The sequence below is a fragment of the Oncorhynchus kisutch genome, linkage group LG27 (genome assembly GCF_002021735.2).
Source record: "Oncorhynchus kisutch isolate 150728-3 linkage group LG27, Okis_V2, whole genome shotgun sequence".
NCBI lineage: Eukaryota > Metazoa > Chordata > Actinopteri > Salmoniformes > Salmonidae > Oncorhynchus > Oncorhynchus kisutch.
The window spans coordinates 395,885-411,372 of record NC_034200.2 but is presented as its reverse complement, the minus strand read 5'-3'; positions in this window follow the sequence as shown (position 1 = coordinate 411,372).

The window sequence follows — 15,488 nt, the reverse complement described above, 5'->3', positions numbered from 1 at the left end:
AAGGATTATCACTAAGTAGCCACCTAGCTAGCAAACATGAACATCACTGAAAAAAAGTGCAAAAAAGTGCAGTCAGAAAACAAAAAAAGTGAGTAGCCAAGGAGAGAACAGGAGAAAACAAGGAGAGAGAACAGTCAGCTTGGAACTTTACTTATTTAGGAGAGCAGCACTTGCTCTACCTCCAACGGGGTGAACTTCTTCATCAGCTAGGCTTCAGTGGTTTGCGAAAGTATTCATCCCCTTGGCATTTTTCCTATTTTTTTGCCTTAAAACCTGAAATAAAAAATGGATTTTTGGGGGATATGTATAATTTGATTTACACAACATGACTACCACTTTGAAGATGTAAAATATTTTTATAGTGAAACACAAGTAATACGAAAAAAAACTTGAGCGTAAATAACTAATCGTCCCCCCAAAGTCAATACTTTGTAGAGCCACCTTTTACAGCAGTTACAGCTGCAAGTCTCTTGGAGTGTGTTTCTATAAACTTGGCACATCTAGCCACTGGGATTTTTTCCCAAACATGTTTGTTTGCAAAAAGGTGTGTACGGAGTGTATGGCTTAAAGGTTTATCTTTGGTCTCTTTGTTGCCTCTCTGAATAATGCCCTCCTTGCCTGGTCTGTGACTTTTGGTTGGTGGTCCTCTCGTGGCAGGTTTGTCATGTTGCCATATTCTTTCCATTTTTTAATAATGGATTTAATGGTGCTCCGTGGGATGTTCAAAGATTCAGATATTTTTTTATAACCCAATCTTGATCTGTACGTCTCCACAACTTTGTCCATGACCTGTTTGGAGAGCTATTTGGTCTTCATGGTGCCGCTTGCTTGGTGGTGTCCCTTGCTTACTGGTGTTGCAGACTCTGGGGCCTTTCAGAACATGTGTGTATATATAGTCAGCCACCAATTTGCAAATAAATTCATTAAAAATCCTACAATGTGATTTTCTGGATTTGTTTTCTCTCATTTTGTCTGTCATAGTTGAAGTGAACCTATGATGAAAATTACAGGCCTCTCATCTTTTTAACTGGGAGAACTTGCACAACTGGTGGCTGACTAAATACTTTTTTGCCCCACTGTGTATATATATATATATGAGATCATGTGACAGATCATGTGACACTTAGATTGCACACAGGTGGACTTTATTTAACTAATTATGTGACTTCTGAAAGTAATTGGTTGCACCAGATCTTATTTAGGGTCTTCACAGCAATGCCAAAGTGTAGGCATTAACTCTGAAATCTTAAAACCTGTTTGGGATAGGGGCAGCATTTCACATTTGGATGAAAAGCGTGCCCAGAGTAAACTGCCTGCTACTCAGTCCCAGTTGCTAATATATGCATAGATTTGGATAAAAACACTCTGAAGTTTCTAAAACTGTTTGAATGATGTCTGTGAGTATAACATTACTAATATGACATATGAAAACCTGAGAAAAATCCAACCAGGAAGTGGGAAATCTAAGGTTTGTAGTTTTTCAACTCTTGGCCTATCAAATACACAGTGTCTATGGGGTCAGATTGCAATTCCTAAGGCTTCCACTAGACGTCAACAGTCTTTAGTACCTTGTTTGATGCTTCTACTGTGAAGGAGGGGTTAATGAGGGCTCTTTGAGTCAGTGGTCTGGCAGAGTGCCACGAGAGTTAGCTTGAGTTCCATTGCATTTCTGAAGACAAAGGAATTCTCTGGTTGGATCATTATTGAAGATTTTCCGTTAAAAACATACCAAAGATTGATTCTATACTTTGTTTGACATGTTTCTACGTACTGTAACGGAACTTTTTTACTTTTCGTCTGCTCCTAGTGATCGTGCGTCATGAATTTGAATTACTGGGATGAACGCGCTAACAAATAGGAGGTATTTGGACATAAAGATGAACTTTATCGAACAAATCAAACATTTATTGTGGAACTGGGATTCCTGGGAGTGCATTCTGATGAAGATCATCAAAGGTAAGTGAATATTCATAATGCTATTTCTGACTTCTGTTGACTCCAACATGGCGGATATCTGTTTTGCTTGATTTGTTGTCTGAGCGCCGTACTCAGATTATTGCATGGTTTGCTTTTTCCGTAAAGTTTAAAAGAAATCTGACACAGCGGTTGCATTAAGGAGAAGTATATGTTTAATTCTGTGAATAACAGTTGTATCTTTTATCAATGTTTATTATTAGTATTTCTGTAAATTGATGTGGCTCTCTGCAAAATCACCTGATGTTTTGGAAGCAAAACATTACTGAACGTAACGCGCCAAAGTAAACTGAGATTTTTGGATATAAATATGCACTCTATCGAACAAAACATACATGTATTGTGTAACATGATTTCCTATCAGTGTCATCTGATGAAGATCATCAAAGGTTAGCGATTAATTTGATCTTTATTTCTGCTTTTGTGACTCCTCTATTTGGCTGGAAAAATGGCTGTGTGTTTTTTTGTGACTTGGCTCTGACCTAACATAATCATATGTTGTGCTTTCACTGTAAAGCCTTTTTGAAATTGGACACGATGTACGATGGGTAGCGAAAGCAGATTAAGGTTAGGCATTAACTCTGAATGGTAAGGTTTAAGGTTTGGGATAGGCTTAAAACAAAAATCTAAAAAACAACTTTCTATCATTGGAATCAAACTTACAACCCTTGGAATCAGATGCAGATGCTTCGGCATAGTTAATGCCTTGGTTTGTGATGGGCTGTAAACAAAAATCTACAAAACAACCTTCTATTGCTGGAGTTGAAGTTGCAACCTTTGGAATCAGAGGCAGACAGGCTTAAACAGACTTTAAAAAAATAAATAAAAAACGACTTTATATTGCTGGATTTCAACTTGCAACCTTTCAAATCAGAGGCAGATGCTTAGACATATTATGTGCCTAGGTTTGGGAGAGGCTTATAAAAATATATAATCATAAAAAAAATTACCTATCACTGGATTCGAACATGCAAACTTTGGAATCAGAGGCAGATATTTATTCATATTTATTCATATAGGCTTAAATAGGCTTTAACAAACATTTCACTAACAAGTTTCTATCACTGGATTCAAACTTGCAACCTTTGCCCCTAGTGGCCAGTTTATTTTTAAATTTTATTTTTTATTTATTTCACCTTTATTTAACCAGGTAGGCTAGTTGAGAACAAGTTCTCATTTGCAACTGCGACCCAGCCAAGATAAAGCATAGCAGTGTGAACAGACAACACAGAGTCACACATGGAGTAAATAATAAACAATAAACAAGTCAATAACATAGTATACTTTAAAAAAATCTACATACATTGTGTGCAAAAGGCATGAGGAGGTAGGCAATAAATAGGCCATAGGAGTGAATAATTACAATTTAGCAGATTAACACTGGAGCGATAAATGATCAGATGAACATGTGCAGGTAGAGACACTGGTGTGTAAAAGAGCAGAAAAGTAAATCAAATAAAAACTGTATGGGGATGAGGTAGGTAAATTGGGTGGGCTATATACCGATGGACTATGTTCCCGCTGCAGCGATCGGTTAGCTGCTCAGATAGCAGATGTTTAAAGTTGGTGAGGAAGATAAGTCTCCAACTTCAGAGATTTTTGCAATTCGTTCCCATCCCTGCAGCAGAGAACTGGAAAGAAAGGTGGCCAAATTAGGTTTTGGCTTTAGGGATGATCAGTGAGATACACCTGCTGGAGCGCGTGCTATGGGTGGGTGTTGCCATCGTGACCAGTGAACTGAGATAAGGCGAAGCTTTACCCAGCATGGACTTGTTAGATAGCACAGTGTCCAAGGACGGGCCGGAAGTATACAGAATGGTGTCGTCTGCGTAGAGGTGGATCGGGGAATCGCCTGCAGCAAGAGGAACATTATTGATATATACAGAGAAAAGAGTCAGCCTGAGAATTGAACCCTGTGGCACCCCCATAGAGACTGCCAGAGGACCGGACAGCATGCCCTCCTATTTGACACACTGAACTCTGTCTGCAAAGTAGTTGGTGAACCAGCTGTTGGCCGAGATTGGAGTATCCAGGAGGAAGGCATGGCCAGCCGTTGAGAAATGCTTGTTGAAGTTTTAGATTATCACGGATTTATCGGTGGTGACCATGATACCTAGCCTCAGTGCAGTGGGCAGCTGGGAGGAGGTGCTCTTGTTCTCCATGGACTTTACAGTGTCCCAGAACCTTTTGAAGTTAGATCTACAGGATGCACATTTCTGCTTGAAAAAGCTGGCCTTTGATTTCCTGACTGACTGCATGTATTGGTTCCTGACTTCCCTGAACAGTTGCATATCGTGGGGACTATTCGATGCTCTTGCAGTCCGCCACAGGATGTTTTTGTGCTGGTCGAGGACAGTCAGGTCTGGAGTGAACCAAGGGCTATATCTATTCTTAGTTCTGCATTTTTTGAACGAAGCATGCTTATCTAAGATGGTGAGGAAGTTACTTATAAAGAATGACCAGGCGTCCTCAACTGAAAGGATGAGGTCAATATCCTTCCGGGATACCAGGGCCAGGTCGATTAGAAAGGCCTGCTCGCAGAATTGTTTTAGGGAGCGTTTGACAGTGATGAGGGATGGTCGTTTGACCGCGGACCCGTAGCGGATACAGGCAATGAGGCAGTGATCGCTGAGATCCTGATTGAAGACAGCAGAGGTGTATTTGGAGAGCAAGTTGGTCAGGATAATGTCAATTAGGGTGCCCTTGTTTACGGATTTAGGGTTGTACCTGGTGGGTTCCATGATGATTTGTGTGAGATTGAGGGCATCTATCTTAGATTGTAGGATTGCCGGGGTGTTAAGCATATCCCAGTTTAGGTCACCTAACAGAACAAACTCTGAAGCTAGATGGGGGGCGATCAATTCACAGATGGTGTCCACATGACAGCTGGGTCCTGAGGGGGGTCAGTAGCAGGTGGCAACAGTGAGAGACTTATTTCTGGAGAGATTAATTTTTAAAATTAGAAGTTCAAACTGTTTGGGCATTAGACCTGGAAAGTATGACAGAACTTTGCAGGCTATCTCTGCAGTAGATTGCAACTCCTCCCCCTTTGGCAGTTCTATCTTGATGGAAAGTGTTATAGTTGGGTATGGAAATCTCAGAATTGTTGGTGGCTATCCTAAGCCAGGATTCAGACACGGCAAGAACATCAGGGTTGGCAGAGTGTGCTAGAGCAGTGAGTAAAACAAACTTAGGGAGGAGGCTTCTGATGTTGACATGCATGAAACCAAGGCTTTTTCGATCACAGAAGTAAACGAATGAGGGTGCATTGTAAACTAAAACAATGATAACTAACCTGAACAACAGTATACAAGGCATATCAATATTTGAGAGAGAAATAAAGGCATAAAGTAATCGCAGGTCTTGATTGGGAGAGCTTGCTAAAACCACAGGTGAGACAACAGGTGAGACAACAACAGCTAGTCAGCTAACACAACAACAGCAGGTAAAATGGCGATGACTAGGCAGAGAGGGTCGGATTAACTACACACAGAGCCTGAGTTCACGGCTGGGGCCGACAGATAAAATATAAATAAACACCGTGATTAATGGACAGTCCAGCAGTAATCAGCTATGTAGCCAAGTGATCCTAGTGTCCAGGGGGCAGCAGTAGATGGAACAGGGGAGCCGCCACTACGCTAGCACGTGGGCGACACAGCGTTTAAAGTTAGTAGCCCGGGGGTGGTAGGGGGGGTCTGCTCAGACGGAGGCCGTTGGAAGGCACAGTGGATTGGGTATTCATCGGCAGACCAGTCGTGGAGGTGCTGCGGGGGGCCGTGTTGACAGAGAATCCAAGCCAGATGGCGAAAGAGGTATTGTAGAATGTAGTTTTCTAGCAGGGAGATGTGCCTGGCTCACGGCTAACTGGTGCTAGCTTCGTGGCTGTGGCGTTAGCGAAGGTCCAGAGTTTACAGCAAGGATCCAGTGGAGAATTGGGCTCTAGCCGTGTATGAGTGGGGTTCGGGTGAACAGCTGAGTAGGCCGGGAGGTGGGCCTCAGGGATTGCTTCGGTACTGGGTGCAAGCTTGCTGTGAAGATCAGAAGTAGTGGTCCAGGGATTACGGCAGGAATCCGGCGTTGTTGTGGAGAGACAGTTCGATACTGGTAGACTGGCGAGAATTATCCAGGCTTGAAACAGGGCTGGCTGTGCAGACGGTAAAAGCCGCTAGCAGTGGCAAACAATGACTAAACAGCTTGTAGCTAATTAGCTTGTTAGCTTCTGGAGGTTCTTGAATGTGTTCTAAAATTTTTAATTATAGCGATTCCGGAAGGTATAATCGAATTAAAAATCGAAAAGAGATTGAAAATAAATATGGGTCCAGTGAGTGGTTGGGCTGGCTGGGGACACGGCGATTCAGACAGTTAGTAGGCCGGGGCTAACAAGCTAACAGTTAGCAGACCGGGGATAAACAAGCGAGCAGTTAGTAGACCAGGGCAGGCTAGCAGTTAGCAGGCCGGGTTAGCAAGCAAGCAGATAGCAGGGGCTAGAAAGTTAGCCTTTGGGAGACGTCTGTTTTTGCCTCTTCATGCGGTGACGTCGATAGACCGGTCGTGAAATTAGTAGGGGTCCAAGTAGCTCTAGGTAGCTAGCAGGCCTAGCTGGTTAGCATAATGGGCCTTGAGCGGGTGTCGCGCCTGGGGGGCCTGTTGGAGTCGAGCAGATTATGTCAGTATTCCAGTCATAGGGGATCTGTGGGGTTCCATGCCCCGTAATGGCTGTAGAAGGGGTCCGGATATTGTAGCCCAGGAGTATGCTTCGGTGGTAGCACAGGAGCTCTGGCCGGGCTAGCTTCGAGCTAAGTGGATGGAAACGCTAGCCAGGAGTAGTCATCCGGGGTTGCGGTTAGCTAGTTGTGAAGATCCAGATGAAAATGTTCAGTTTGCGGTGGGAATCCGGGGATAAAAATAATAGGTCCGTTATGCTCTGGTTAGATTCACGTTGTTCGAACTGGCGAGAGCTATTCGAGCTGAAGGTTAGCTGATGACCGCTGGCAATGGTTTGCTGACTGATAGCTGTTTGAGGGATTCCAGATCCGAAGTAAATATAGATACTTTAGGAAAAAAAGCAGAGCTACATTGGGTGAGGTGGGTTGCAGGAGAGTATTTAGATGTTGAGGTTTAGCTAAATATTTTAAAAGACATGCAAAGAAAAATATGTAAAAAAAATATATATACAAGGGACACGACAGGACGAAGACGCCTGACTGCTACGCCATCTTGGATTTCTACATCATCACCCAACATCCTCAGACATGGATGTCAAATACGGACTTGTCTCCAGCCAGGTCACACGTGATACAACAGCTGCAGGAAAGAGAGAGAGAACTGTGTGCCCTAAATACACAGCTGGACAGCAACCTAGAACTCTGCCCCAACACAGCAGAGGAGTTCACTCTCTCCAGCCCAGCCTGCACCACCCAGTACCAACTCTCAGGAAAGCACCCCAGCCACATCAAAACGAGCCCAGCTCCCCCTCTCCCACACCCACCTCTGCTACAACACCCACCAGCACCCACTCTAGTCCCTCCAGAACAGAGGACAGACAGGCTGACATCATCCTGTTGATGGACTCAAATGGGAAGTTTGTTGAACAGAAATAGCATTTGCCTAATCATTAATTTAAAAAAAAGTGTGGTGTCCCACAACACAAACTGCAATGGAGCTGCTATAATATGCCTAGCTTGGGTCACCGATCCACATTATAATACACACCAGGAGCAATGACCTGCGCGCCCAGCAGGAGAAGGTGGCCACATCACTGAGGAGGATAATAGAAAAGGCCACCACCATATTCCGTAACACCAAGATTGTGGTGTCCGTTCTCCTCCAGAAAACTAACTTTCACTCCACCACTATACAACGTATCAACGGCAGCCACTTCTTGGACTGTGCTCTGCAGCCAAATGGCCCATCATCCTACCCTCGACCTGGACTGCCTCTACAACCACATACATCTGTACAAAGACGTAAGAGAGAGAGAAAGAGATAATTAGAGAGAGCACACTTAAATTCACACAGGACACCGAATAGGACATGAGAAGTACTCCAGATATAACAAACTGACCCTAGCCCCCGACACATAAACTACTGCAGCATAAATACTGTAGGCTGAGACTGCTGAGGCTGTTTTTATGGTCTCCACTCTAGTTCCCTGCAGCTAATCTGGGCATATGGTCACCAGAGATGGCTTGAGCTGACAAATGAGTTAAAGACTGCATTACATAGGCAAGATGTGGTGGGTGTAACAGAGATAGAGATAGTCAGGAGGAGTTTAGAACAATTCCTCATTGTCTCTAAATCATCCTTGCATCTGGGAAACTAAGCCAGGGAGGGGTTAAGACAACAACCCACGTGCAGATAACGACAGGATGAACCCAGAGTGGCTTATGATGCTCCTTGGTCTGCATGAGGGGGGTTGAGCCAACCATGACTGAGCATTGATAGTGTCAGCTATATACAGTACTCTGCATTTGTGTAAAGGTTAGGTTACTCGGTCCAAAACTCAAGGGTGGGGGGTCGACCAGCCTCATTATTGCAATATTTAATAGATATTAAATAAAGATAATTGTTTGAAAAAACAACCAAATCTCTCTCAGTAGTGAATTTCCATGACTGTAGTCCCCACCTTCACCAGGATGCTGAAGGATGTTGCCCCAGGATACCAGCCCACTACATTCAACAGGACCAGCAGAGCATCCCCCACACCGTAGAGACCAGCCGAAACCCCAGAAAACATTCACCCAGAGGCCTGCCGCGAGAGGAGTACCGCCGACCACACCACCCCCCACTCAGACCCCCACATCCAGCCCAGCTAAAACCACCCACAACCAGCTACAGACCCCCCCCAATGGCCTTCACCAGGCCAGGCCTGAGCCACCCCTGCCATCCTCAGCACCTCCCCCCATAAAACAGGAACCTCACCCAGGCAATTACTTTTTATTTGTTTTTTATTTAACCTATATTTAACTAGGCAAGTCAGTTAAAAACAATTTCTTATTTACAATGACGGCCTACCCCAGCCAAACCTGGACAAAGCTGGGCTAATTGTCTGCTGCCCATTGACACTCCCAATCACGGCCGGTTATGATACATCCTGGAATCAAACCAGGGTCTGTAGTGATGCCTCTAGCACTGAGATTCAGTGCCTTAGACTGCTGCGCCACTCGGAAGCCCAGTTATGCAGGGCCTGTCAGCTGATCAACATGCTTTGCTGGCATGTAAATCTTGGTGGGGCAAACCCCGCGTAGTTTTTTAGATGCATGCCAGCAAAGCCACTACACAACACAACACTAAACAATACATTAATTGCACTATAACGGTGACAAAGGGTGCCCACAAACTGTTAGGGCCTACATTAAGCTGTCACAACAGGAGAGCTTTCCTTCAGCACCATGGAGTGAATCCTTACCACTGTTACACCTGGCTCTCAGCAGAGCCTTGTCTGGCAGCAAAACAGTTCATTCAGCCTCATTTACTGAATTTTTAAAAACATAGCTGATATGGCTGATTTGCTTAAACAAATGTGGTTTCTACTGACAATTGAGATGTACAAGCCATGGCATAAGGAGACGACGAGCAGATAAGAGGCAGTCCATAATTTTAATTAAGTGAGCAAGCTAGGACGGACGTCGTCAATATAACTATTTGTTCAGCAATTTTTAAATGTACAGTGACAGAATTCAGAACATGGGCCGTCCTTAAAGTTTTCTCCCTGTACACCAAAACAGTAGGCCAAGTTATGAGTGGGAAAGGGACAAAATTGTTAGAGTGAGGCACATGGACTAACAACATACACTTAGTATTACTTTCTTAGCTACAGTATACATATATCCCTGGCATATTACATCATTTATGCAGCAGCATACAATACATTTTTGAACTCACCTTGTTGTGCCGTGTTCACTTGAACAGGAAGGTGGCGCGGCGGTCCTTCTTATGGGCAGACTTTGTCATCAAACTTTCTCAACAAAGTCTAGCATTCTCTGGATTGATGCTTTCAAGACAACTGGGAACTCAGGAAAAACAAAAACAACGTTGAATCATGATGTCAGTTGGAGCTCAAGAAAGAGGCCCGAGTTCCCGACTTGTAATTCCAAGTTGGATGACCGTTCAAAACATATTTTCCCAGGCGGAGCTAGTTTTTTTTCCCGAGTTCCGGGTTGTCTTGAACTCACCGAAGTCTGAGATTTCCCAGTCCCGCTTTAGAAGTCATGCTGGATTGACAGCGTTTCCGATGTACTCAATCTTTTATGGCCCATTGTGTTCCATGTGAATGTTTATCCTTTTAAACTTGGACCACACACCCACTCCAATGAATAACATGCTAGTGATTGCATGACGGGGCACCAATGTATCCCCCCATCAGAGTCCCCTTAAGGAAGAAGGAAGAAAGCTTCTCCATCCTAGAAGAGGTGATCAGTCCTTTCCAGGCCCAGGGAAATGTTCTGATCTGTGGTGATCTTAATGCTAGGACTGGAGAGAGCTCATGAGGCATTTCTAGGTTATATTCTTAAAGAATCAATGGATATATTGACTGACCATCAATGATATCAACATTATAGTTTTACTAATGTTTTGAGGCTATACAGTGTTTGTACATTGTTTCCAAACATTGGAGTATAACAAGATATCTTGGGTTCTGACAGTTGAACTAAGCTCATGAGGCATTTCTAAGTTATATTCTTAAAGAATCAATGGGTATATCATGGTATTCCATAACAAAAATGAATGAGGCAACAAAGGATTCTAGCTGTAGATTACAGTGCATTTATACAAAATAAAAAAATATATATTTTTGCAGATGTAGAAATACTGATAATTGGTGGAGCACTGTAGATACCAATATCCCTGTGAGCCACTCAGGCCCATGTTGGGTTAAGAACATTATCGTAGATTAATAATATTACATTGTATTGCTTGTATTCCCTCCTTTAAAATTTCCACAGAACCCTTGGTCAACATTTGTTTAATATGTTCTTAGAAATATTCATTGTAAAATAAAAGCTTATATATACAGTGCCTTGCGAAAGTATTCGGCCCCCTTGAACTTTGCGACCTTTTGCCACATTTCAGGCTTCAAACATAAAGATATAAAACTGTATTTTTTTGTGAAGAATCAACAACAAGTGGGACACAATCATGAAGTGGAACAACATTTATTGGATATTTCAAACTTTTTTAACAAATCAAAAACTGAAAAATTGGGCGTGCAAAATTATTGTATTGTGGGTGGAAAAACATATGATGTCATGAAATAAATGTACATGTACAGTACCAGTCATTAGTTTGGACACACCTACTCATTCAAGGCTTTTTCTTTATTTTTACATTGTAGAATAATAGTGAAGACATCAAAGCTATGAAATAACACATGGAGTAATGTAGAAAAACTCAGCAGTTCCAGGGAAAAAAGATCTCCTGGTGTAGCCTCACCGCAAAATAAATACGCTCTCTGATACAAGTCATCCATCTGGATTCGCAACAAATACGCCGCCAATAAACACCAACAAGACCTTGCAAAATTAAATTTGTCCATGTGGGGGATGAATGTCGATTGTTGATGGTCTAAGTTTAGTGGTTAAGTTAACAGCTAAGGTTTGGGTTAAAACAGAAACAACTCAACATTTCAGGGCATTAATTCAGAGTGGTTAGGGTAAAATAAATAAAAAATAATAATATAATAAGTAGTGCATATTATGTGACTGGCTAGGCCACTCCAGGACCTTGAGATGCTTCTTACGGAGCCACTCCTTAGTTGCCCTGGCTGTGTGTTTCGGGTCATTGTCATGCTGGAAGACCCAGCCACAACCCATCTTCAATGCTCTTACTGAAGGAACGAGGTTGTTGGCCAAGATCTTGCAATACATGGCCCCATCCATCCTCCCCTCAATATGATGCAGTCGTCCTATCCCCTTTGCAGAAAAGCATCCCCAAAGAATGATGTTTCCACCTGCATGCTTCATGGTTGGGATGGTGTTCCTGGGGTTGTACTCATCCTTCTTCCTCCAAACACAGCAAGTGGAGTTTAGACCAAAAAGCTCTATTTTTGTCTCGTCAGATCACATGACCTTCTCCCATTCCTCCTCTGGATCATCCAGATGGTCATTGGCAAACTTCAGACGGGCCTGGACATGCGCTGGCTTGAGCAGGGGGACCTTGCGTGAGCTGCAGGATTTTAATCCATGACGGCGTAGTGTGTTACTAATGGTTTTCTTTGAGACTGTGGTCCCAGTTCTCTTCAGGTCATTGACCAGGTCCTGCCGTGTAGTTCTGCGCTGATCCCTCACCTTGCTCATGATGCCCCACGAGGTGAGATCTTGCATGGAACCCCAGACCGAGGGTGATTGACCGTCATCTTGAACTTCTTCCATTTTCTAATAATTGTGCCAACAGTTGTTGCCTTCTCACCAAGCTGCTTGCCTATTGTCCTGTAGCCCATCCCAGCCTTGTGCAGGTCTACAATTTAACCCTGATGTCCTTACACAGCTCTCTGGTCTTGCCCATTGTGGAGAGGTTGGAGTCTGTTTGATTTAGTGTGTGGACAGGTGTCTTTTATACAGGTAACGTGTTCAAACAGGTGTAGTTAATACAGGTAATGAGTAGAGAACAGGAGGGATTCTTAAAGAAAAACAAACAGGTCTGTGAGAGCCGGAATTCTTACTGGTTGGTAGGTGATCAAATACTTATGTCATGCAATAAAATGCAAATGAATTACTTAAAAATCATACAATGTGATTTTCTGGATGTTTGTTTTAGATTTCGTCTCTCACAGTTGAAGTGTACCTATGATAAATAATTACAGACCTCTACATGCTTTGTAAGTAGGAAAACCTGCAAAATCGGCAGTGTATCAAATACTTGTTCTCCCCACTGTATATATATTGTCACGCCCTGACCATATATAGCTTTTTATTCTCTATGGTGGTTAGGTCGGGGTTTGACGAGGGTGGGTCATCTAGGTGATTTATATTTCTATGTTGGCCTGGTATGGTTCCCAATCAGAGGGAGCTGTTTATCGTTGTCTCTGATTGGGAATCATATTTAGGCAGCCATTTTCCCTTTGTGTTTTGTGGGATTTTGACTATGGATAGTTGCCTGTTAGTACAATTATTAGCTTCACATTTAGTTTTGAGATTTATTGTTTTGGTTTTGCTGTGAGTTTCACATAGAAATAAAAAGATGTGGAACCCAGATCACCCTGCGCTTTGGTCCAGTTATTATAACGTTTCGTGACAGAAGATCCCACCAACAACGGACCAAGCAGTGTGCCCAGAACGAAAGCCAGGAGTAGAGGACATCCTGGAAGTGGGAAGAAATTATGGCAGGAGATAGACGACTGCCATGGAAGCAGGCGGAGGCAGCGAGGGAACAACAGCGACGACACCAGGGTTCGAGGCCACGATGCCCAAAAAATGTTTTTTGGGGAGGCACACAGAGTTGCACACAGTGGCCGGCAAGGATGAGGGGTGAGTCAGAGACCGAGGAGGAATATTGGGACAGATTGCGCGAGGAGTGGGCAGCGAAAGTTGAGGGGAGTGAGCCAGAGCCAACTCCCCATACTCATCTTGGGTAGCGTGTGACCGGTCAGGCACCATGTTTTGTGGTGATACGTACTGTGTCTCCAGTGCACATTCACAGTCCGGGGCGTTCTGTGCCATCTACTCGTACTTGTCGTGCTAAAGTGGGTATCTGTCCAGGACAGGTTGTGCTGGCTCAGCGCGCCTGGTCTCCAGTGCACCCCCTCAGTCCAGGATATCCTGCACCGGCTCTATGTGCTGTATCCCCAGTGCGCCTTCATAGCCCAGTGCGTCCTGTACCTCCTCCCCGCACTCACCCTGAGGTGCGTATCACCTGCCCAGTGCCACCTGTACCGGTCCCACGCATCAGGTCTCCAGTGCACCTCCACAGTCCAGTACGTCCTGTTCCTCCTCCCCTCACTTGCCCTGAGGTGCATGTCACCAGCCCGGTGCCACCTATACCGGTCCAACGCATCAGGCCTCCAGTGCGCCTCCACAGTCCAGTACGTTCTGTGCCTGCTCCTCGCGCTCGTCCTGAGGTGCATGTCACTACCTGTGCCGGCCCCACACACCAAGCTTCCGGTGACAGTTCTCAGTCCAGAGCTTCCGGTGACAGTACCCAGTCCAGAACCTCCTGAGACGGTCCACGGTCCGGGAACCTCCAATGACGGTCCACGGTCCAGAACTTCCTGAGATGGTCCGCGGTCCAGAGCCTCCAGCGACAGTCCGCGGTCCAGAGCCTCCAGCGGGGTTTCCCAGTTCAGAGCCTCCTGCGAGGGTTCCCAGTCTGGTTCCTCCAGCGACGACCCACGATCCGGTTCCTCTGGCGACGATCCATGGTCCGGAGCATCCGGCGACGATACCCGCACCAGAGCCAGCCGACATTGAAGATGACGTATCCGCAAGCGGAGTGGGTACTTCGCCCCACACCGGAGCCGCCCCGACGGTAGATGCCCACCCGGACCCTCCCCTATTGAGTCAGGTTTTGCGTTCGGAGTCTGCACCTTTGGGGGGGGGGGGGGGGGGGTACTGTCACGCCCTGAACATAGAGAATAAAAAGCTCTCTATGTTGGTTAGGTCGGGGTGTGACTAGGGTGGGTCATCTAGGTGATTTATATTTCTATGTTGGCCTGGTATGGTGCCCAATCAGAGGCAGCTGTTTATCGTTGTCTCTGATTGGGGATCATATTTAGGCAGCATTTTCCCCTTTGTGTCTTGTGGGATCTTGACTATAGAAATAAAAAGATGTGGAACCCAGATCACGCTGTGCTTTGGTTATTATAACGTTTGTGACATATATATATACCTTTTTTTTTTTAAATAACCCTGGTGGCTAGTGAGTTAATGCTGAGCTTCGGGAAAACAAGGAGCTTTCAACTTTGTAATGATATATCATTAGAACATTTATACATTTAACGAGAAGGCTTATTATTGAACGTGACTATGAAGTGCAACCAGATTGGAGTAGGTGATGTAGGGAGTTGGAGATATAACTGGACACAGTAGATTATGGTTAGGGGGACACAGTAGATTATGGTTAGGGGGACACAATGGACAAGCTGTCAGGTGGGAGTACAGAGGAAGAGAGAGCGAGAGAGAGACTAAGAAGATAGAAGATAATGATTTAGAGGAGAGAGTCAGAAAGCGAGGGATAATTCACCCTTTCTCTTTTCCCAATGTTGTTTTTTATTTTATTTTTTATTTCACCTTTATTTAACCAGGTAGGCTAGTTGAGAACAAGTTCTCATTTGCAACTGCGACCTGGCCAAGATAAAGCATAGCAGTGTGAGCATACAACAAAGAGTTACACATGGAGTAAACAATTAACAAGTCAATAACACAGTAGAAAACAAAGGGGGGGGTCTATATACAATGTGTGCAAAAGGCATGAGGAGGTAGGCAAATAATTACAATTTTGCAGATTAACACTGGAGTGATAAAAGATCAGATGGTCATGTACAGGTAGAGATATTGGTGTGCAGAAGAGCAGAAAAGTAA